Below are 25,589 nucleotides of genomic sequence, written 5' to 3' on the forward strand. Positions count from 1 at the left end.
TTGCTTTATCGTGACAAGCGTGACTCACAGCTTTCACTGCTCTCATTGGTCAGCAACAATTCATGACTAAACTGTTTTCTAAGGGGATTGTACAAAAGCTATTGGTGGTCGCAGATGAGCGACAAAGGATGTGGGTTGCTGGGCTGGTTTAATGATTCAACCTCCCTCTTTTAAAACCACCAACAAATACAATATTTCTTTGCTGTCCTTTATCATTATTGTGACATCCCATGTTAATTAAACTTGATTGTATGTTATACTTAATCATGTCACAAAAACATAAAAAAATGAACATATACAGTATGAGCAGAGTAGCAACACAGTAGTATGAGTGTCCGTATTGTTTATGAGGACATTTATTTCAGCCTTTCTGCAAATCTTGGGGTAGCAGCACAAAAATATGGATTGTACACAGCAAAATCACCAGTGTTAGATGAACGCCGTTAAATCTAAGACTAAAAAAAATGTTTATATGTGTCCACACCATTGAGTGTACAGCTGACACTTTTCAAAGTGTTACTCTTTTGACACTTAACCAGTGTTACTCCAACACTGTATAGTGTTAAAAATCTACACCGGCAAACAATGAGTAGTGTTGAAAGTACACTAGATTTAACTCTGCTACTTCATTTAATAGCATTTTGCCCTCATTACAACGTCCTCAAAGTGATTCACGTTTTGACAACTGATGACACATCATGAGCAATGGGGGTTCAGTATCTTGCTCAAGGTTACATTGATATAGTCACGCTGGCATGGGATCAAACCCACGGTCTCAGGGTTGCAATACAACCACTCTACCACTGATCCATGCCACCCCGACAACAGCAACTGGATGCATCACTGTTGAAATGTCGATAGCATGCTGGAAAATTGGAAAGATCACCGGAAATGAGGATGTGGTTTGCTCGATAGGCAAAGTGCAGGGGGTTCAGATGTGGTCCAGTGATGCTTTGCTCTTTTGTACAATTTCCGAGCATTCAATGCATTGCACTTCTAGAAGCATTGTACACAAACTGTACCTCGTTTGCTCATTTCCAAATGTATTAAGAGTACACTAAGAACATGGTTTCCATGACAAAAAAAAATATATGTATTTTTAATTGCTGCGTGGTGAGGGTGATCGATCCAAATATCGATATTATCAATATCAAGTCAGTATCTATATGGGATTGATTCTGGCACTATAATCTCAATCTTGTAGTTGAGTTTTAGTTTGGCTCTTTTATACACCGCTGCGATTTGGTCAAACAGACAACAGGCAAGCCAGAGCAGAGCAGGCACGGGCAAACTCGCTCCCGCTCTCCCTCCTCCCCTGCTGTGTTTCGATCGTGTGCCGTCACACGACTTAGCATCTCATCTTTGTAGTAGATTACCTGAACACTTGCAGCATTGTCCTTGAAAATGAATTGGTTTTGTTTGTTTTTTATGTTTTATATTTACTGCATGATAATCTTTAACATCTTGTTTTTGTAACTTGAAAAAAAAAAAAATCCACAAAAGTGCAATGAAGGCAGAATTTCTTATTTTTTGTATTTTTTAGTTTCTGAACTTTACATGGTAAAGAATTTGTTTACATTTGTTTTCCTATGATCACTTTGTGCAATTATCCATCCATCCATCCATCCATCCATCCATCCATTTTCTGAACCACTTGCTCCTCACAAGGGTCGCGGGGGTGCTGGAGCATCCCAGCTGGCTGGGGGCAGTAGGCAGGGAACACCCTGAACTGGTTGCCAGCCAATCAAAAAAAACCCCAATATATATATATATATATATATACAAACCAACAGTGAAATGTGGGCAAGGGAATGTGCAGAGTTGTGTTTCAACATTTTTAACACCTTGCTAGACCAAGACATACTGTCATCCTGTTTCAAGAGTAACACCGTCATCCCAGTGCAAAAAAAAAAAAAAAAAAAAAAACTAGAATAACATCACTAAATGATTTACCAGCCAGTCACACTATGAAGTGTTTTGAGAGGGTCGTGAGGGAGCACATCACCTCCTATCTTCCTCCCACGCTGGACCCTTTCCAATTTACCTACTGGACAGACAAGGCAACTTTTTTTATATACCGTAGTGCATTTCATATGCTTCACATAATTAAGACTACAACATTTAAAAGCCTTTATAACAAGATTAAAGACATTTAAAAACAAAGTAAAGAAATAAAAAGAACACCACGGGAAACAATTTACACAGTATGTGGTGCTAAATAATGTTAACTAGAATATTGCAAGAGTCCATTTAATAAGTGGAAACACTGCAAGACGCTGTCAGCGAAATGGGTCCTCATCCAAACCAGGCCCAGGTGGTGGGGGCAGAAATCTCCATGACAACAACTACAAGGTTGTGGCCTGCTTCAAAACTCATGTTGGTCCATTTCTCTATTTCCACCAATCTTCTTGATGGCACTGCCTTGATGTTTACCTATTTTACTTATCTCGGCTCAAATTCTATTTTTCTGCCTCTTGACCTATTCATTGGCTTTGGCGATCCATTTTTTTTTCTTCACAAAATCTAAAGTCAACAAATTGAGGAATTGATATGTTGGTGCTAACCAGTGACATTAACTTTGATGGTGCCATTGACTAACCATGTTTTAAACAATGGTTGGTTAGCTAAGGGCAGGTTAAGAATTTAGGTTAATGGTTATCCATTGGTTAAAATAACTGACAATTGAACAACTGTGACAGGTAGACAGCCTGGGAGCCATGCATGGGCTTCACCATAACTCTTTATAACTAACTGGCTGCTGGACTTCTTGTCCATCAGTGTGTGACCTCACATATGCGGTTCTGGAAGAATGGGTCAGATTTAGGTGTCACAGGTTGTCAAATAAAAATGCTTAAAAGCACTTTGTATTATATTTGCAGATCTTCATGCAAACGGTACACACGCTTGAGTGCCATTTGAGGGAGTGAAGTCAGCAGAGACAGTGAAGATGGGATGGGGTCTGATGCTGGTGATGTAAGGAGTGAGATGTCACTTTTGAACTGTGTTGACAACTCGGCAAGTGCTTGTATCAGCACAACATTGTGGATTAACACTTTTTCTGTTGTTGCAGTACCTCATCTTTGTCCCAGCCTTTTTTAACATGTCTCTCAAGGTGTAAAGGTAAATTAGCTTCTGACACATTGGCATCGCATGCCTTTATTTGTTTCTGATGTAAGAAGATTCTAACATTTAACACGTTTCATAACAGGTATATGAAAAGAAGCTTAGCTATTTCTATTGGAAAAGCTATTGTAACTTATTAGCTGATGTTTGTTCAATGTTTACTGATCATGTGACTCTCTCCATAACAAGAAACACACTGCATCATCTTCCTCGATCAATTATAAGGCACTCGAGCTGGGCTTCTCCTTCCCCTCGCTCTCCCACGCCTGTCTGCCTAGCAGCGCTTCCCTTTCGCCGCTGAAAGCACAATTCAGCATTTTACATTTTGAAACAGAGGGATAGCGGGACAACTCTATGAACGCAAATTAACTGTGAGAGAACGTCGTGTGCACAGCAACCCCCGTGCCTGCGGCTGACATGTTGTCAAACACATCAAGTAGACTTATCGCTACTATCCAGCAACTATTTTTGCTCAATTTCAACCTGTTTGAGCAATTTGACCCATGGGTTATTTTTTAAATGCCTGGAAAATTTAGTTCGAGGCCTGAAATGGGCTGCGGCTCTTGAAATGCCATTGATCAAAGCCCTAATATACTGTGTATATAAATAGTACTATACAAGCACTGACCTTACAGTTGATGAGTATGAGCTGTTTAATCTAGCTGATAAAGCACTGGAGTGTTTGGGAAAAGTGACTGTAGTGCACTTCTTGGATTTGATTAGAATGGGCTCTGTGATTAATTCCTTCTTTAAACTAGAAATGCCATTTCTGGGGAAATGGCGTGTGAAGGCTGGAGAGCTGAATGAATACCTGTGGAATGATTTGGAATAATGTTGAATGATGATGAATGATATTGAAAGATTTTGAATGATATTGAATGGTGTTGAATATTGTTGAATGATGTTGAATGATACTGAATGACATGGAATGAGCTTAACATGCTGAAGTTGGAATGCTTTGAATTTTATCCAGAAATCTAGAAGCAGTTGAAGGAAGACAAATAGCACAAAAGTAAAAATAAATCAGCAAGAAACAAGAAAACAAGGAAGAAATCAAGTAAGAAATGGAGGAAGTAGCAAGTAATCGGGTAAGCAATGGAGTAAAGTGAGAAGAATTAAGTAAGCAATGAAGTAAGGAGGGTAGAATCGAGTCGCAATGGTGTAAGGAGTGGCAAACTTAAGCAATGGAGTAATTGTCACTCTGTTGAAATCAGGTAACATTTGCATTAGTATACTAAGCTAACATTAGCGTGCTAAGCTAACATTAGCATTAGCATGCTAAGCTAACATTAGCATCCACATGCTAAGCTAACATTAGCATTAGCATGCTAACTTAGCATTAGCATGCTGAGCTAACATTAGCATTAGCATGCTAAGCTAGCAATAGCACTAGCATGTTCAGCTAGTGTTAGCATTAGCTAGCATTAGCATGCTAACTTAGCACTAGCATGCTCACTTCCTGTTGATTTCAGGCCACTTCCTGTTGAAATCAGGTCACTTCCTGTTGATTTTAGGTCACTTCCTGTTGATATGAGGTCACTTCCTGTTAAAAGCAGGTAACTTCCTGTTAAAATCAGGTCACTTCCTGTTGAAATCGGGTCACTTCCTGTTAAAATCAGGTCACTTCCTGTTGATTTTAGGTCACTTCCTGTTGAAATTATGTCACTTCCTGTTGAAATGAAGTCACTTCCTGTTGATATGAGGTCACTTGCTGTTGATATTGGTCACTTCCTGTTCAGGTCGGGGAATATCCTGGCAAGAATCACAGGCATACCTAATCAATTGGCCAAAATGGCCACCGCCTTGGGAGGCCAGGTTGGCGAGAAACCTGGGCATATCATTTGTCTAAAATGGCCGCCGTGCATGGTAAGTTGGAAAATGGCCGCCATGCGTGGTAAGTTAGGTGGTAAGAGATGGAAGAGCTCATGACGTGAAATGGTGGAATATATTGAAGTTGGAACGAAGTCAATCGGATAAATAATGTGGAAGTAAATGGAAAATGTAGAATGTGGGAAATATTTGGGTACGAAATTGGGAATTGTGGGTAAGGCGTGAATTTTGGAACTGAAAAGCTGGAAGAGCTCATGGCTTGAATTGGTGGAATATATTGAAGTTGAAACGACGTCAATCAGATGAAAAATGTCGAAGTAAATGTGAAATGTAGAATGTGGGAAATATTCGGGTACGAAATCGGGAATTGTGGGTAAGGCATGAATTTTGGAACTGAAAAGCTGGAAGAGCTCATGGCTTGAATTGCTGGAATATATTGAAGCTGGAACGACGTCAATCGGATGAATAATGTGTAAGTAAATGGAAAATGTAGAATGCGGGAAATATTCGGGTACGAAATCGGGAATTGTGGGCAAGGCGTGAATTTTGGAATTGAAAAGCTGGAAGAGCTAATGGCTTGAAATGCTGGAATATATTGAAGCTGGAACGACGTCAATTGGATGAATAATGGGGAAGTAAATGGAAACTGTAGAATGTGGGTAATGTGCGGGTACGAAATCGGGAATTGTGGGTAAGGCGTGAATTTTGGAACTGAAAAGCTGGAAGAGCTCATGGCTTGAATTGCTGGAATATATTGAAGTTGGAACGAAGTCAATCGGATGAATAATGTGGAAGTAAATGAAAAATGTAGAATGTGGGAAATATTCGGGTACGAAATCGTGAATTGTGGGTAAGGCGTAAATTTTGGAACTGAAAAGCTGGAAGAGCTCATGGCTTGAATTGCTGGAATATATTGAAGTTGGAACGAAGTCAATCGGATGAATAATGTGGAAGTAAATGTGAAATATAGAATGTGGGAAATATTCGGGTACGAAATCGGGAATTGGCCTCCAGCCTTCACACAATTATATTTTCATTTTAACCACTCTTTCCCCCACTTTGGCTCAAACAATCATCAATAGAATTGAAAAATTATACACACACAAGCCAAAGAAAATGCAGAAAAAAAATAACAAAACCTGTTTTTTTTGTCTGGGCTCTGATTTGTCAACCATTCAAATTCATCTTCTCAATTGTATAAACAGAAGTCAATAGAGCTGCAAACTAGTACCAAAATAAATCATGTTTAATTGGTTGTATAAAGAAAATCAGATTTAAGGAATTTAAGGAATCCTTAAGGATTTTTTTTTCATGTACACATGCTGTACATACACAAATTTGACCTTCTGAATTTGACCCACAACAGTCATGAACGCAGCAAACACACTGGAGCAGTGGGATACTTAAGCAGCCCATGTTTTGGTGTCTCACTCAAGGGACTTGCCCAAATATATAAGGAACAAATCTACTTGTCAGCATGGTGCAAGACTGGTTAGCACATTCACCTCACAGCAATACAGAAATGTCATTTAAAATGAATCTCAAAAGTTCATGTGATATTCATTGACAAAAAGAAAACAAAGGTCATACGTAAGATGATGTTTGAGTTGTTAAAAAAAAAAAAAAAAAAAAAAAAAAAAACTTTTAGTTTTTATCAGTAACCTAGCTTCACATTTAAGATACATTCATTCAAAACAGTCTTTCAAGGGTGAGAGGCATGGCTCAGTGGTAAAGCAGTCGTCTTCCAACCGCGAGGTTGTGGGTTCAATCCTTAGCCCTTGTTGTGACCATGTCAAAGTGTCTTAAGAAGACCATTTACAAATTGAACAAATCTGTATCTGCACCTAGATGACCATTTACAAATTGAACAAATCTGTATCTGCACCTAGATGAGAGCAGAAATTACACTTTCAAGTCTATTTTCCCATCAATTTATAGGTGACAAATGAAAATTACCACCTTGTATGCATACCAATACTTTTTTTTTTGTATGTTCTTATTTGAAAGAAAACAGTTTAGTGGATGCTATGTGACTCTGTAATGACAATAGATGGGTGGGTGGGTAGGTAGGTAGGTAGGTAGGTAGGTAAAAAACTAAGGTAAGATACATGTGGGAGTATAAAGAGAAAGAAAAATAACCCACCGTGACAGTGATCTCTAACTTCAATCTTTTTATCGTGCCTGGTTAAAAGGAGTTGAACATTATTGCCAGTGACAGGAGTGGTTAAGAGGTGGGAATCGCTTAAAAGGGGAAAAAAAAATCTGTTGAGTCGGATGCAGGTTGAAAAAGATCAAATATGTCTTGCTCTACTTTCTCTGTCGCTCTGAAGACAACCTTGCTTTTTGTTCCGTACTCATTCTCACTCGTTGGCAAATCATATGCAGGATGTTGCTCGGATTTTTCACATACAAAATGTTTCAACCTCTTCTCTGTGATATTCATCATCATCATTATTGTCATGGTGTTTTCACTGACACTCGGCAGTTTCCAATTTAATTGGCAAGTTAAAGTATTACGAGATGTTTTCTGCTTCTCCCGAGTGTGACAACACCCACCTCGGTTTCTCCTTGTAGATTTCTGCGGCATGTCATTGCGTCTTTATGTGAGTAATTTGCCACTCGGAAAAGCGACTTGAGGGGACAAGTGGTTCCTCCATCAGAGCTGTGTTCTTCCTGAGAGCAGCAGCCACGTTGCCACATTGTGTGTACTCCTCCTGCATTGGAGGAGAGGCATATGTTAGGAACTGTGAAAACATGAAGGAATATCATCAGTCTGCTGTTCCATTTGGCTGATAAAGCACAGGAGCAGTTGGGAAAAGTGACTGTGCTGCACTTCTTCGAGAGATCACAATCAATCTGGAGGCCTAGTTACAGAGAACATGAAACTGAAGGACTGGAGTTGAGGATAAATGTTTAACATGTCTCCAATCAAGCTGACTATTAAAATGCAGTTCTGCTTCAAGGTTCGGCCACAATCCAGTTCTGTTTTGCTGGTCAAACTGATTTGGTAGACAAAAATAAGACACCATGCAAAACCTACAGGAGTATTTAAAAAGCCAATACTTTCATTTTACTTCAGATCTCACCACCAATCATGTTTTGCCATCCTGGAACAGGTTAACTACTCAGTACACATTATTGAGTTGCAATCTAAACTGTCACAACATGTATGTTAAAACCTCACTCATGTGAGTCTTCAAAAGAAGACACTGGCTGTTGAGTAAGAACCCCAGGCTTCTAATGTGATGCCCAAGTAGGCGTGGCTTGGACGGTACACCGCCGTTACATTATTTCTTATATCATATATCTTATTAACTCATTCACTCCCAAAAACGTATTTATACGTTTTTTTTTGTTTTTTTTTGTTTTTTTTTTATGCTAGAGCATAAAGAAGGCTTTGATGCAGCTTCAGACCTGAAAAGTTCTATTAAAGCAATGGTAGTTATTGCAAAAAAACGGCCAGCAGGTGGCAACAGAGTATAAGAGAGCAGCACGGGCCATGTTGCAACGAGCTCTTTTCCCTAGTGTTCTCAACAGGTTTGTGAATATTGATGAAACTTTGCTATATTCTAATGCTAATTGCTGCAAAATAGAAACAGATAAAAATATACCTTTTTTGTCCTGATGAAAGAAGAGACTAATCTTTCTTTTGGTAGGTTCCATGTTTTTATAGCAATAGAACACAATATCCTGTGGGCATTGCAAAATCAGTCAAAAAAAACAATAAAACAGTGAAAACGCCTGGGAGTGAATGAGTTAACATGAATAATACTGGTGTTTGTCTCTAACAAAATCAATATTGACCTTGATCTTGAAAAGATCAAGAAATCATGACTTATTGTCTAGTGGTACAAGAGGTCAAAACATACTCATGGTTCGCATTGGGTCACAGATTGGATTGTTTTGTGAATTATATTAAAAACAAAAGAAAAAAAAAACAATTGAACTATAGGCTATTAAAGTAGAAATTTTTATTCATTCACTCTACAAAACATTTTTGCTCATTAAAAAAAAAAAAAAAAAAAAAATCAACTCAAAACAGCACCATATGGACAAAAGCGGTAATGTTTTACTTGTAGGAAGACCACATTTGAGGACCAGCGCATAACGTCATCTTTGAGCTCATGCCAGCTAGTGAAAACTGACTTCCTTGACTGTCTTGTATCCTCCCTTTTTCTTTTTTTTTTGTCTATACAGACATGACTGATTGTTTTGCAGCTTCTGCTATGACAGCAGAAATCGTGCGTAGACACTCACTTCGACTTAGTCTTTGTAATGAATGGGGAAAGGGGGAAGTGATGTACAGTATGTCGTAAAGCAGTCCACATTTGTATTTTTTTGTGTGGCAGGATTCCTGCCACCCTCCTCAAAGTGCTAAACAGTGCGAGTAAAAGCGATACAGGTACCATTCAACTAGTCGTAAGTCGATGTTTCATCAGAAGAGCTTTGAAAATATTTTAGTAAGGTTGAAAAGTTCCCAAGTGTTGCTTTAAGTACAGTATAAGGCAGTATACCTACTTAATTTATACATAGGCCGGTGAATGAAAAGACCTCAAAATGCAATTTAAGGCACATCTTCTTACTTTAAAAATTGAGAGTGAATTATAAACCAGCCTATGTACACATCATTTAAAAATAATAAAAGCCGTCAGACCATATTGCCAGCTGGGCACTCATTGCTAGCAGCTAACGGGTCAAAGATGATCCATTGCACCACTACTAGAGGGACACTCAGGAGCACTTTAAGGGTGCTTGGCTCCCATTTCCTCCAATGTGACTTGAACCCTGAATAATGAACTACATCGAGTAACATTAGTGTTTTTGTTTGTTTCCGATGGCACTTAATATTTGAAAGAAAAAGAAAACACAAGAAAAACTGATACTGAATGGCAAATTGAGTAGCACAATAATATTTATTTAGTTGCCTTTCATAATTTACTCCTAATATTATTTTCACATGTACAAATTCACACTTTCTACAATTGCAGTTGCATCCTTGAACACTGGCTGAACCCTGCTCAATGTGATTATGTGTATACAAGTGTGTTGTATATTGGACTAGAAGGAGAGCTTGCTGGGTTTTCAAGCTTGTGGGCCTTGTCAAAAAAGGAGTGAGAAATGCAAAGTGACAGCTGTAGCCTTTCTGCTTCCTTACACTAACATGGTTATTTGTCTACCGACTGCATCGCTGATCACACGCACATACGCATGCACTTAAGAACTGTTGCTGTAGTCAAAGCCTGTGACCACACTCATAATACCAGCTCACTCGACTAACGACATCCCTCACAAGATTAATGACTACAAACACAGCCTTTAAAAAAATGTACATATTTTTCAGTTCAAAATGGCTGATTTAGAGCAGTTGCCAACTTGAATGGCTTGTATAAAAAGTAGCACTTAAATACGTGTTCTGCTGGATTTTAATTGCAAAAACAAACTGACAAAATCTTTTCCAAGATAAGTGAAAGTCTTAAATTAATTTCAAACGTGTTCTGATAAGCTAGGAAATGAGGCTCCTTTGAGTCCATTGAAGGATTTCACCAAACTCCACAGCAGATCATATATCAGTTCCCTTTGCCACATCTTCCTCCATCATATTATCAGCGGCACAGTCAGATAGCAGTGCGTTTGAGAAAACAATTGGGAGAAGAGAGCAAGATGTTGAATATTCATAGGAAGGATAAGGATACAACTGGGACATTTTCAAGCTTTATCAGCACTAACAGGATCTAAGCTGTGGTAATTCATGCTAAACCAAAACCAAATCAACCCGAGTGCTGTTTCGGTTGAAGACAAATCTAAAAGTAAATAGACTCGGGTTAGATTTTCTGAGTGCTTGTGTGCTCTCTTTCCATGTCTTGTCAATTGCGGCAAGCTTATTGAAATATCATTTTCTCTTTATGTGATGAGCTTCAGGCAATGATTGAGAGCAGGAAAAAAAAATATCAAAAGCAAATCTCTCAATCCATCATTTCTTTTGTTAAAGAGCCATTGGCAAGAAAAATAAACATCTTTAAGTAAAGTTTTCTTTCTTGATGTTTCTTCTTGCGTCATTGAAAGTGAAACATTAGGATTGTTGAGCAAGGAGTATCATATTTGTTGACCTCTTGCACTGTCATTCCCATCCAAAGTGTTTGACCTTCTGAAATTAAGCGATTTCCCAAAAAGCTCCTTCCTCTGAGACCCGCTTAAATGTATTATTATTTGACATTGCAACCTTTCCCAAAGACTTCTGGTAAAAGGAAATGACCCCAAGTGATCTCTGTCTCTCTAGTGGATCAATTCTGTTCGTAAATGTTTGTGTTGAACATACACAGGCGCATTCCTAATGTATGAGTTGTCAAAAAAAAAAGCTGATTTGCCAACATTTAAACACCAGCAAAATGCCAGATTTTTTTTTTAATTAACTTAGTTAAAAAAAACAATATTGAACAAGGTAGGACAGTACAGCTTTACAGTAAATTAAGTTAATATTGATAATTCAGTAGATTTCATATTATAGTCTAAAGTGCAACCGGTGTGAGAAAACGAAGAGAAAGAATGTAAGGGAAGTAGATTCAAACAAGAGAGCGAAAGTAAGTAAGTAAATAAATGAATAAATAAATAGCAGATATAAATTTTGATTAGCTGGTAACTAGAGATTGACCAGCCACATTTGTTGGCGATCAAAAAGTTAATTTTAAAACTGTTCATTATAGCTTCCGTGACTTAAAAAAATATATTTTCTGCGAGTTTTGATACTTGATTACAATCTTGAAAAAAGAAGAAAAAAAAAGAAAGAAGTATAACTCAACTTCTTTCTTTTCATATTTTGAATGAGGTTTGGCACCACATACTATAAATACTGACAGTTGGGATGAGAAGTTTGAATTACCTTCTGCAGTGAAACAAATTCTGACCAATATATGAAATATGGATGTATGGGTTGCACGGTACACTTTGTATAAATGGTGCGCCAAAAATATGGGCCCCGTGGCATTATTTTGCTTAGGGCCCCCAAATTCCCCAAGTATGGCCACATCACATTCTGTGTTAAATAATTCATATTCATGCCCATGAGGCTTGCGCACACGCGGTCACTCACTGGCTACCATGTTTCCGAAAATGCTTTGGTTGGGTCACCACTTGTCTCCATGCCAAAAATATACAAGCAGCATTTTGAAACAGTTCCAAAGTCATTAATTGTCAGTGAAAATATGTCCGTCGCTATAATGTAGTTGCCTTACGTATTAATTACTTTGTGTTCATGTTTTATTCGAGTGGAGCAATTAATGTGGCTTGTGCATGGGCAGTGGCTTTGGGGCGGCCTGAAGCAGGGCATGCAATTAATTTGGGAGGTTGTGTGTACTGGAATATAAATTTCGTGTGACAAATTGAGCAATGACATGTATTCTGGGAGTGCTTTGTTTGCAATAGTCATTAGTTCTTGCACCAGAATGCATTATTAGAGTGATTTACATGATATTAATGGGGGTTATGGGCAACCAATTTCAGCAAGTGGATGGCCAAGCACTTCCTTCCTGCTCGGGTAGATGGTGGAGACCAGGGAAATACACATGTAGGAACTTCAATTGTCTATAATGTCTTTTGATTTAAACAAGTTGTTTTTAAGACAGATGCCAATATCTGATGTTTAAGATTTTCTTTACAAACTGTATATAGGGAGATCAATATGTAGCCAGCATGCCCCCAAGAGTGTGATGATTGCTATTCTCGTTTGTCGCTGTGGGAACTGTGCACGCCAGTCGACGACATGCGGCCATTAATATTTATCGACGGTGGTGGAGGGGTCACCGTCCACCGGTCTGAAAGTCGGCCGTTCACGAAACTCATGAAATTCCTGATGATGTCTGGTCGTCTCATTCACTATCCGTCCGGTGCAACACTGAGTGAGGCAGTCCTTGAGTCCTCTCCCCTCCAGCCTCCAACTGCTTTCCCAGTGGGTAGAATCAAAGCTTTTTGATTATCACAGATTCCAGTGGGAGTTTTGTAACCGGCTGCTGTCGTAACAGGCCAGGGTTGCCAGATACTGTGTCAAATAATCCCCACAAATGTAAACTGTTTACTTTGCTGTAAAATTGGGAGATGAGTGAGAGAAATGACTGATTTGTGAGTCTCCTACCAGAATTGGTAGACTTGGCAAGGATGGTGGTGCTAGGTGGTGAAAGCTGCATTAACAAAGAAAACTAAATAAAATAAATGAATAGTCATGTGCTCCACATCTCAGAGAGTTTACCTGGCCAATGCCAGCACCTCAGAGAGAACATGTCATTAGTTCCTGTATTAGACATATACACAGGGCCATCACAGTTTGACCATCCATCCATCCATTTTCTTGACCGCTTATTCCACACAAGGGTCGCGGGTGGTGCTGGCGCCTATCTCAGCTGGCTCTGGGCAGTAGGCGGGGGACACCCTGGACTGGTTGACAGTTTGACTAGTGTGTGTTAAAGCATTTGACTCGTGTGTGTGATAGACCTTACGCCGATCTGATCGGCTTTATTGTTATGAGCCGATAAGTGGCATTTTTTGCATGATCGGTGATCACCTGTAATGTTATAATTAGGGGTGCAACAGTTTCAGATTTTGGTGTACAATTATAGTCTGAGGGGGGATAAAAAAAACGTAGTTTTACGGTTTCTACAGTTATTGTTGCAGACATAAAAAAAAAATAAAAAAATTGCATCAGCATTCTTTGACAATGTTTCTTTTTAACAACAATAAATAACTGAAAATACATAAAAACAAGTCACTACCTTTTAAAACAATTACAGCAGATTAGACAGTAAACTCTTAAAATAGGGCCTAGGCACTATGTATAAGTGGAAGGTATATGTACCCTCTTTTTCTTTAATTAAAAAAAAAAAATCTAAATTTTTTTCGTTCAATTTCTTTCCAATTCAACCATATTTACAGATGACATGTTCGTCCACAGCCTTTACACTGGCGATTTGTGCAGTTTACCGCTACACATGTAGGCATTTTGCAGTGAAATATATGCTGAGATACGCCCTGCGTCTTCAAAAGTTTCGGTCTATGGCCTCTCAAGTGGACAGCCGTGGATGGGGGGCTCACAGGAGCTCCCCGCCCGCCCGCAGCCCAGAGACCCGGGGTCGGGGAGGTGGCCGTGGTGACGGGGGTGGCGGCACGGCGAGTGGTGTGCCGGCGATTCCCGGGCCATAGCCGTCGGGTACGTAGCTCTCCTCGGCCAGAAGACCTATGAACTATGCCGCATGGTACATTTTGCGCCGCACGTGAGAGGAAATAACCAGTGTTGTTGAACGGTTATTTAATCCTGATGTTTAAAAATCACGGTTAATTGTCACAGCGGTTAATTGCTGCACCCCTAGTCATAATTTGCCCGATCAATGACTTCATTGGTCAAATCCGCAAAATGGTACATTACAGCAAAAACTGCCTTGTTCACTCCGAAGTTGTTCTGTGCTATTTATAAGTGAGCTAATCTATTTTTAGCATCATTGCATGGGGTGGGAGCGGATTCGGAAAGGCTTTACACTGGGAGTCGGAAGCTCTGCCTTCACGCCTTCGACCATCCAATCACGAAATAATATAATTTGTGTATTTATTTATTTATTTATTTATTTATTTATTTATTTATTTGACTGTTAAAAGTCTAAAGCCCATTTTATTTATGTCAAATAACTAACTACAGGATGTGTGTTATTTATTTAAGATCTTTCATCAATCATCCATCCATCCATTTTCTTGACCGCTTATTCCTCACAAGGGTCTTCGGGAGGTGCTGGAGCCTATCTCAGCTGGCTTTGGGCAGTAGGCGGGGTACACCCTGAACTGGTTGCCAGCCAATCGCAGCTTTCATCAATCAGCGTAACGTTAACTTCCAGACACACACATCAGTCACAATATACAATCACAGATCCAACTAGCAGGAAGGCGTGTTGTATGAACGAACACATAAATACAGACACGCTAAACTTTTGCGCCGATACCCTATAAACTACATATTATCAGATTGAATGCTGAGTTGTGCATGTGACGTGGATACGGTGATTATCTTGGATTCATGACAGGTGTAATTTTTTTTAAATATATTTTAATTTACATGGACAAAAATTTAAATAGTGTTTTATTTAGTGCAGATTTTTGCTGTTTCAAATGAAAACCACATTATTTCGAATATTACAGCATCATCAAATGTGACCGACCTCGATAAATGGCCATTTGACCCTATTTGCCTAAAGAGTATGCCTAAAGAATATAATATTCAGCCAAATTATTGAGTTGCAAATTAAACATTCATAGTCAGACAAAGAAAACATATTTAATGTGATGTGCCACGCTCAAGTGTTCACACAAAACTATGCCTGCTGCCTCCAAGTCCCTGGTGCTCTCTCTCTGTGCATTACCATTGAAGTACCTTCCGATTGGTCTGTATCACAGAGGACGTGAAGGAAAACGAATCATGCCTTTGTGGGGTCCTCTGATGCTTTCACTGAAAACACTCTCAATGCCAAAAGTGTTCTCCACAACTCATTAGCCCCGTGAATGCTGGTACATTATGTAGTTGTAAATGTGCTGTTTCACTGTGAGGTGTGCTTTGATCAAGAAATGTGCCTGCTGGTTGATTTATTTTTATTTTTTTCAACCCTCCCCTCTCCCATTCGCCTACGTTTTTCCGGTCAGATATGACCCATTAGTTTTGGCTGCTTTTAAATTTAAAAAAAAATTAGAAAATAGCTGTGAAAAATGCCCGACTAGTGGTTAACATGAAAAATTGTCTATTCACGCAGCAAGCTACTCTCTTTGACAGACATGATCTGCTTACAATCAAAAACAAAAACAGCAGAGTGACATTTATAATGGCGGTGGAGTCGTCGAGTTAAATAAATAACATTGTAATGTCGGACTAATTAATCAGCCGGCCACAATCAAAATATATAAAATTTGTAATTTCACAAGCAGTCCTCAGACGAGCAATGCAACGTACGGGGGAAATGTCCTGGATGTCATTTTTTTTCACACAACTTAAAGTTATGGTTTGTTTAATTGTTATTATTATTATTTTAAATCATAGACCAACATAAATGTGTTAAATACGACACAAATTCAATTACTGTTAACACAAATCGATATGACAAGGATTAGCGTCCTTATAACGTCATTAAATACGCCAGGCAATGCATTCTGGGAATGCATACAATATATATGCAAAACAGGTCGATTTAACACGTCCGGAAGGTATACCGCGAAAGTGTTGCCGCGTTCCATTAGCATTTGTGTTATTCTTCGGAACAACATAATTACACTTGAGTTCTGTAATTTAGGGCTGGTCCACGAAAATCTGCGTATAAATGACGGTAATCGTATATAAGTTATATACCGTTATTTTACCGATGTGGCCCACTTGGTAATATATTTTTTTCCATGCGGCCCCTGAGCTAATATGAGTTTGACACCCCTGCTCTAGAAGCATTATGTCGGACATCTTGGTGACTCATTTGACAGCGGGATGGTCATTCAGCAGCTTCTTTGCAGCAAGTCTCTCTGATCGTCTCAGGTCGTGGTCGAGTGCTGGATATTTGTTTTCTAAATCAGCGTTTCTCAACCTTTTTTGAGCCATGGCAGACTTTTTTTTTTTTTCCATTTTTTTCCATTGACAAAATCTCGAGGCACACCACCCATAGAATAACAAACCCTTACTAAACTAAAATGGCTATAGCGTTTCATTTTTTAATACTTATATCTATTGTAAAGTATTGAGCAACAAGTTCACAAAACATGGAAAAGTGCAAATATTCTTACAGGTGTATTATGGACATTATAATCAAACTATATAAAGATATTGCCAATGCTAAGAAATATGCAATGCTTAATTCTATCATGACCAACACTGCTGTAACTACGACTCCATTTCCTACTCAAAATCATGAGCTTCCACTTGATCTCTCTGTAAAACATACTTTTGTACACTTTCAATTAAGAGAGTATGGTGCTATATGTTCAGTTTACAGTTCTACACATTTAAAGACATGTCTAATGATTGATTCATGTCAGAAAACTGTCCAACTCCATGCTTGCATCATTCACATACAAATGTTATACAACTGCACACCGTTTCTCACTTTAATTCATTTGGTGACCCCGACAGACCTCGACTCCACTACCAGTATGATTTGCAGAGACTGGATATTTCTTCCAACACTTTTCACGTGTTTAGCACTTGTGAAATAAGAGAAATACAATTGTTGGCGATATTAATTACACTAGGCGTATTAGGCGAGTCTGGTGCAAAGACTTATTTACCGGTATCTTTTCTTTATTGCTGTTATAGTGCTTGTGGAGCCACAATGTTAATGGTTCTTGGTGGAACAGAATTGACAACAAATCGCTCCACATTTTTTTTCGGCAAATCTCTACTGTTATTTTGATTAATGTAACTTGTCAAAGTTGTCAAACCTGCAATTGAAGGCGAGGGACGTGGACTCTTTGCTAAAATGCTAAGGTAGGAAGACACGTTGTGACAAACTTCCCGTGGAACCTCCAAAATAAAAGTCCCTACACAGTTCAGCTGCCGAGATAGTTTTATTGTGACAAGATCCAACAACAACAAAGTGCCTCTAACTGTGCGCGAATGACATTTTCAGCGCTTGTCACCGCATGTCTTGCTTACTTCGAGCCTTAAAACTCATAAATTGTAACACGACGCATTTCACATACAATAACGATATTAGCGTTTCAAATATGGGGAGAATAATTTGTTAGATTAGTCCATTTATGAACAAAGAACGGATTTATTCCCAACACGGTTACCAATTAGGTGGAATTGGACAATTTCCCATGGCTGCTTTCACGGTTTTGTCTTCTACTGCTAATTCTACAGTACTTCTGTGTACATATTAATAACAGTCTGATGTCATATCGTAAAGTGCAACTGAGCATCTCCTGGGAAACAGTAATAACTCATTTGTATTTAATTGATAACATATGCTGTCCACAGCCCTCGTGGCGGACAGGTGCAACATTTCAATTATTTTGCAATCCACTATCTGGTGCTTTAACTTTGCTCAGTCAACATACAGTATCTGACACATGTACAACATCTTCCAGGGGTTATTTGTGATACTCTACCACTGTTCATCCTGTGGAAATGCCAATAATTTATCACAGAGTCCAGTCCATATAATGAGGCACACCTCTCAGTTTAAACAGTTACTGACTTATAGCTTGCTACTAAAGCTTTTGTGCTTATCATTTCAGAGACAGGAAAGAGAGTGACTGAAAGCCACCACTTGTGAAAATATGGTCATTCCAATGCAAACCTAGAAATATATGGGCAAGGACTTTCAGAATATTTCAAGCATAGAGGTTGGCTTTCATGCCTACCTAAATCCCAAATGAGGCTTTACTTTAGAGGCTTCATATTGTAGTACTTAGACGGTTTAATCTACTCTGCTGTGTTCTTGATGAAAGTAGCCTGTTTAATTATGCCTGCTGCTTTTCCATTAAGCAGCTGTTTTCAAGACATACCACCAGCTGTTACTGGATATATACGTAAATATAGTTGCAGAGTACACATTACAGGTCTACTATTTCTTCGCTGTTTAATTGTGCATTTAGTCACACAGCAATTCCAAATTGTTTTGAATCAGGATTGTGTCTGCCACAGATGTTAATCTGATTGGGTGTATGAAATTACTAATATTGTCCTTTCTGGTTTGACACAATATCTTAAACATTAACTTAATACTTTAGCTACATCCTGTTCAATGTGCAGAGTGTAGGCCTATCGGCTGATCGTTTAAAACCTCTTTAAATATTATTATCACAGCAGTTCTTATTGTTTTTCTCTCGCCACGTAAAGCTCCGCTCCTCCTCTTTCAGAATACGTTGTGAGCACAAACGGTTCCTGAATTACGGTGATTTGAAGTCTCTCTCCTCTATGACGCACAACTTCCTCCTCCACATGTGACAATCTGTCAGCTACAGTAAAGTGTCTGGTATCGACGGAAAGCTCCCACTTCTCTGCTTTCAGAAGCCGTTGGAATTATGTTGCTAGCTAGCGCTAACAGTTCAGGAGTTACGGTGATTTGAAAAACATGCGTATTTTCCTGTCGGGGATGACAGGTTCATATTTTGAGAGTTTAAGAGTTTAGCACCACGTTTGTAACAATAGCAGCAATATGGTCAGTGCAATATTACAATTGCCACAATATTGTCATGTCACGATATTAAAAGCAGGACATCTGTTAAAGAGTTGAGGTTATATTCCATTTGTGCAGTTCAAGCAGCCTCTGGTGGCTAGTTTATTAGTGCAGTTTAATTTTAATTAGGAATGTTTTGGCCACTGCAGCAGTTATCACTCCTATAAATCAGTCATACCAGCAAAAAAAGATTAACTTTTGGCCCCCTACAGCTTAACACAACATTGTGAACTACATAGATATAGAGCACACGACAATGACAAGGTCAAGCCTATTTCTATTTCACTGCTGTTATGTACAAAAACACAATATTGTGATTTTCCCCCCAATATGAGCTTTTTAATAAATATAATAACATAATATCTATACCTTTATTATTTACTAATGCTCTATAGGTAACATTTTCAAACTGTCCACTTTTGTTTTGGCTCTGGTTGATGTAATTTTTTTTTTCCCTCGGGCCCATCAAATGCTTTTTTTTTTTTTCCCTCGGCCCCATCAAATGCTTATTTTGTATTTTCCTTTTTTCTTTGATGGTTGCTCCTTGCTTTTCATTTGCAATTGTGAATCTTGCTGCTGTACCAATCTAATTCCCCTCATGGGATGAATAAAGTATGTATCTGAATCTGTCTGACCGTTTTTTCCCGTTTTGCATTACTTCACAAATGTGGCTTTGGAGACTCATTTGTTCATTGGATTACAGTGTTATACAACTGTCCCAAAGCAACAGTCCACTAATGGAATCAACTTACAAAGTTTAACTTTGGAACTACACAAGAATGCCCACACTCACTGTTGCTATTCTCAATGTTAATCGAACCACTGGCTATGGCAATATGTCAAAGACCTATTATTAATGGTATCTCCACTCCTGTGTCAGAACAAAAAAATCAATCTACTCTTTCGTCTTATTTATGTTCTAGAGCCACTTCAGTTTTCATCCTCATTTTCACATTGCTCTGTTGGTCAAAATCCCGACTACTCCCAGTAAAGGCAAACTCGTGGAACACTATCGATCAAAACTCAGACTATTCCCACAGAGAATATTAAGTGCTTAGGATAGACATTAATATGTTGTTGAAATTTGAGTCAACCAGTATGAATCACAATTCACGTATGAAAAAGAGCCGACACGAAATGCTAAATAATTATACCCGTGTCACTTATGAGATGAATAGCTATGATCAAAATGGAAACCTAACCTCAAATCAGATTTTTTCAATGTAAAAAGTAGTAATATGCTTTTAGAATGGCATGTGCAGTGGTTAAAAGGAATGCTTTCCCACTAAATATTTTATTTTCTTCATTTGTAGTCAATCATGCAGCTTTAAACTAAAAAGCAACTTATAGGTACATACATCTCAGTACATGGAAAAAGGTGGAATACATAGTGGCCTGGTCACCTGTCAAGTACAGACCATCAGACAACTATTCACATCCACGACAGTTTGGTTTATAATCTTATCATTGCTTTCGTCAAAGTCAGTGGTTCTTAACTTTTGTCAGCCTGGGACCCGCATCTTCCTCTTTTTCAAAGTTATGACCCATTTTATAAAGTTAATAATAAAGCATTTATTTTGTCTAAAACTAGCTTATAAAAATACATGCACAGCATGTTACCTTTTACAACACAGTGTCAAATGAGTTTGGTATCCCACCAAAAGCACATTGGTAGCAATGATGTCCGCTAGCCAAGGGCAGAGCTGCACTGCACAGAGCCGCGATGGCGACGAGAGCACAACTGAGTAACATTTCCTGATGCTTACCCAATATTGTATGTTGTATGTGGGAACTTGGTACAACTTTTTTTTTGTTTTTTGGGGGGGGGGGCGACTTTTGTGGCCGACTTACCAGTGGAGAAATAACAAATGGTTAAATGATTAATTAAAACTCATAGGCAATTCAGTGTCTTCAATGAACATAGCATACAGAACAGTACATGTTTTGGACTGTGCCAGAAAGTGGAGGTCATTAGTGAAAACCTGTTCAGAGCATGTGCAATTAACTAGGCAATCTTTCAATGTGAGGCAGCAGTCACCAACTACTGCACAGCACTTTGCAGCCCTGATTAATTTTAACTAACTTTTAAAACTGCTGAAATTTTCTTTCAGCATTTCTCTCCGTTGATTCTGTCATCTGTGCTGCTTTTTGTCATCGTAATTAGTTTTAAATTGTGAATACTCTGTATTTATAATAATCTCTTGTTCCTCCTGACAAAAGACAGACCACAATTAATCCCTTTTTGTTGGCAAGAAAAGGAAAATGGCCTCTTTTATAGGAGCACTTACAGAGATGAAAGAACAAGTCAGGGTTAATAAATAAGGCAGACGGAAATTATCTCTGATTGCGAATTTCATATTTTTCAAGTCAGCTCACTCTCAAGTTGCCTGAGTATGCTGAACTTAGTCAGTAGTAAGGTAACGCCTTAGTGGAAACAGAGATTCATCCTTGCTAGGACTGTCTCTGTTATTAAGAGACAAAATGATACGCTTAAACTGCATGAAATATGCTGGAATTACTTTTAAATTATTTTCAGATCATTAAACATAAATAATAAAGTAAAGCAATATGTCTTGCTTCAAACTGTGAAACATTTTTTTTAATTTTTGCCATACTGAACTGTTTCTTCATAGGAAAAGGCAGGTTTATATAACAAAGACATACTTCTTCAAATGACTCACTGCAGCATAACCCTTGCTTTTCTCTTCCTCGCGGTGATTGGCAATCCAATTACTTCTGGAGTCCTCATCCATTGAAAGTCATGCCTCCTCACCTCCGAGTCTGTTTATCAAATGTGTCACATGTCATAGAAAGTCCCAAATCAAGTGAATTAGCAAAATTAAAATTCACAAGATTGTATTTATTTTGTGTGTGTTGTTGCAGTTGTTTTCAGGAAGGTGCTTTTTCATTTTGTGAAAAGGAGAGAATTAATACCACAAATGCACCATAAAATATACTAAGACTCGGCCTCTATTCGGACCAGACTCACTATCCAGACAGGTTTGCCTTACAATGTTATTAAACTTACACAGTAAATATTAATGTAGTTTTTTTGGGAAGTGATGATTTCACATTTCTAATACTAAAAATGTACCGTAGATACGTATCCACATTGAAAGTTGAATGATCATGATCAAAGGTGACATCATGGTCTTTTGATCAAAAGTGGTCAACCTTTCTGTCTTTGCTGTTGGAGGTGACCACAAAGCAGTGGAGAGTTGCCAGGTAATTACAGGCCTCAACTTTAAAGTTATGCAACCAAGGACTATCATTTCAGTTCAGTTTCTGAATTCATTATTAATACATTATATTCTTTTGTGTATAGTTGTTTACACTTTATTAGAGTTTCATCAGTTGTATATTTGATTTTTTTTTTAAGAGAAAAGAAGTGCACTGAAAGGGAGAATTTATTTATTTATTCCTTTGTATTGGATTCCCTGCACGCACACTGTTCTTGAAAAATAATTGCTTTTAAATGTTGTATATTATATGTTGCCCAGTTTTTTAATTAAAGTGAACATTTCTTGTAAAGCAATAATCTTGAATATCTTGTTTATTTGCACCCCTGAAGGTAGCACAATATCTAATGCAGGAGATCAAAAGCAAATAAAGAGCTATTACAAACATAAATGTAAATGTTGCACTCGTATTTAATCCTCGATTGAAATTGTGTTCTTTTCAAACCAACAAGCTTAGTTCTTACTTATTAATGTATGCATACAATTATTGAGAAACTCAATTAAGAAACTCAATCTTTACACATTTTTTTGCATATTTTTGAATTTGAACGGCGTCCTTTCATGTGATCTTCAGCCCAAATAATATCTGATGGTTGTCTCACTTAAAAAAAATAAAAATAAAAATAAAAAATAAAAAATGCAGGATATGAGATCAAAAGTTTGAATGGTGTGAATTTTAGCCTCAGTTTACAGAGAGGGGGGTGATTAATTATGCCTTCATCCCTACATCTCCATCTCCTCTGTTTAGGCCAAATATTTATATTACTTGTTATGGAGGTTTCTGGACAGTTTGGCGTGTCTGAATGTAAAATTTGATGCATGAAATGCATTTGTGTAATGATATAAAGAAATGTACTTCAGCCTATCGGGAACATAAAGTCCACTGCAAACCAGTCCATTTTTCCAAATGTTGATGCCTTGCATTTCTAACTCTTTATTTTCTTTTTAATCTGCAGCCAACACCCTCTGAACTGTATGGCGTTGGCGGGAGACTATCACAATGATATTATTCATATGCAGCCAGGTTTAGATAATCCTTCCAACAGTGAGACCAAACCATAAAAAGGACGATGAATTATTGAAGAGCATCAGAGAAATAGGAAACCTTTCTCTGAATAGGATCAACCTTTTGGGAATGCTTCAAAGAGCATTCAGTAGTCGGGGAAAAACAGCCCTCTCCCTGCTTTATCCCTGTCAAAAAGCTGTGCCCTGGCTGTGAAGGAGAGAGGGAGAGCAACAGAGGGAAGGAGAGAGACTAAAAAGCTCACCTATTGTTCACCCTCAATTTGCATGAAATTGTTTACCACCTCTTCATGCTGTTGCTTCTTTTTCCCATCCTTGTCCCCCGCCGCTCAATTTTTCTCGCTTTGTGATTTTGTTTAGAACGTTCGTTCTGGCTCTGCTCATTTGAACAGAAACAGAAGGCAGCGACTGAAGCAGAGTTTGGTCCAATTAGCTTAAATTGGTTTGCACTGCATGTATGCAGATCTAAAACAGGAACCGTTCTAAAACTAGATAATTAAGTCCAGCCCTTGGATTAACAGTAAACTATACAGAAATACATAAAATCAAGTCATTGTTTTTTTTTTTTTTTTTTTTTAGGGCTAAATTTGAGTATATCCAGTGAGAGGTCAGTAGGGGCAGATGCCAAGCATAATACTATATTCGCCGCTAGCACTATAAATTCTTTGAACAAAATTGGCATGTGGTGAAATCTCTGCCAGACACACAAAGGACGAGCCAAGTAAAGTTCTTCACAAAGCCAAGAAATCTCCCAGCAATGTTTGACCACAGCTAAACTTAGACCTCCTTTCCTAAACCATAAATAAATGTGAAGAGTCATTGTCTTGCCACACTTAGACAAACACACAATCATGTTCATCACTCATATTGTACTGAAAATGAAATGAAAATAAATGTAATAGATGAACCATTAATGTATTAGTCATATTAGTCACACGTGTATGCATTACTTCTCACAATAAGTTTGGTGCTAAACGGTGGTACTGTGAATTCTACTTATTACTATAAAACTAATTAGGTTCTAATAAAAAAAAAAAAAATCTATTTTGGGGGGAAAAAAATGAACCAAGTAAATTTATATCACAACACTCTATTTTCCAGTAATATTCTCTCAATATCAGTTTGGCTTTAGATCCGACTATCCCAAGGCCAAACAGCTCTTTTCATATATACAAAAAAATGTATTTTCAACATCTGATCAGAGTTTACTTACTGGGTCAATTTTGTTGACCTGACAAAAGCGTTTGATCTTGTAGTTACCTGTTGTTAGACAAGCAGTTTGTTTGCAATTGGTCTATCTATCTCTCTTGTGGTTAATTGTTATCTACATAGCAGAAAACAGTCTTTTTCTCATACGAGTCTAATTTATTAGTTCAACCTGAGCATGGATCAATCTGGCGCCAATGAATTCTGCTCTTTACCTGAAAATTCACAGGGACAATGTTTGACCATCAGTTTATGACTCCAGGATCAAGATTGGCTTCTGCAGCAAGACGATCAGCCTCTCCAGCAAGTCAACTTCTGAATGGTTTAAAACAACAAAATGGTTTTGGAGTGGCCAAGTCAAAGTATGGACTTGAATCTGATTGAAATGCTGTGACATGACTTTAAAGTGGCCGTTCTTGCTCGAATATCCTGCAGTGTTGCCGAATTAAACCAAATCTGCAAGGAAGAGAGGCCCAAAATATCTTTGCCGAGATGCGGAAGACTCATTGCCAATTATAGAAAAACACTTAATTTCAGTTGTTACTGCAGAGGGTGGCCCAATCAGGTTCAGGGAGAAAGTAATACTTTTTCCACACAGGGCCAGATAGTTTTTGATATTCTTTTTATCTTATAAATAAAATCACCATTTTAAAAAATGTGTTTTGTGTTTACTTGGCTTATCTTTGTCTGATGTTCACATTGGTTTGATGAACTGAAACATGAAAGTGAAGAAAGGGGCAAAAACATTTTCACAGCGTGTCGCCACGTGTCTTCCTTCATTATGAACGTGTTAGCATTATTAGCAAGAGTCACGTCCCTGGCCTGAAACTGATTCGGGATTGACAGGACTGACGTTGGTCAAAATAACATTGTTAGAGATCTGCTGAAAAATGGCCGCCACGAGGAGCGATTTACAGACAATTCTGTTCCACCAAGAAACATGACGAGACTTTGCAGCTCTACAAGCACCATGACAACTCCA

The 25,589-nt window shown here is 38.2% G+C and overlaps 1 long non-coding RNA gene across 1 annotated transcript in view; it reads right to left on the reverse strand.

The window, feature by feature from the left end:
* The window catches only part of LOC144021029 (uncharacterized), a 130,397-nt gene that overhangs the window by 15,575 nt on the left and 89,233 nt on the right, over positions 1 to 25,589 (reverse strand). Inside the window, exon 3 of the long non-coding RNA XR_013284031.1 lies at positions 7,510 to 7,667. This is a non-coding gene — a long non-coding RNA (uncharacterized LOC144021029). The remainder of the gene's footprint in view (positions 1 to 7,509; positions 7,668 to 25,589) is intronic.

This window comes from Festucalex cinctus, chromosome 6 (genome assembly GCF_051991245.1).
Source record: "Festucalex cinctus isolate MCC-2025b chromosome 6, RoL_Fcin_1.0, whole genome shotgun sequence".
Taxonomy (NCBI): Eukaryota; Metazoa; Chordata; class Actinopteri; order Syngnathiformes; family Syngnathidae; genus Festucalex; species Festucalex cinctus.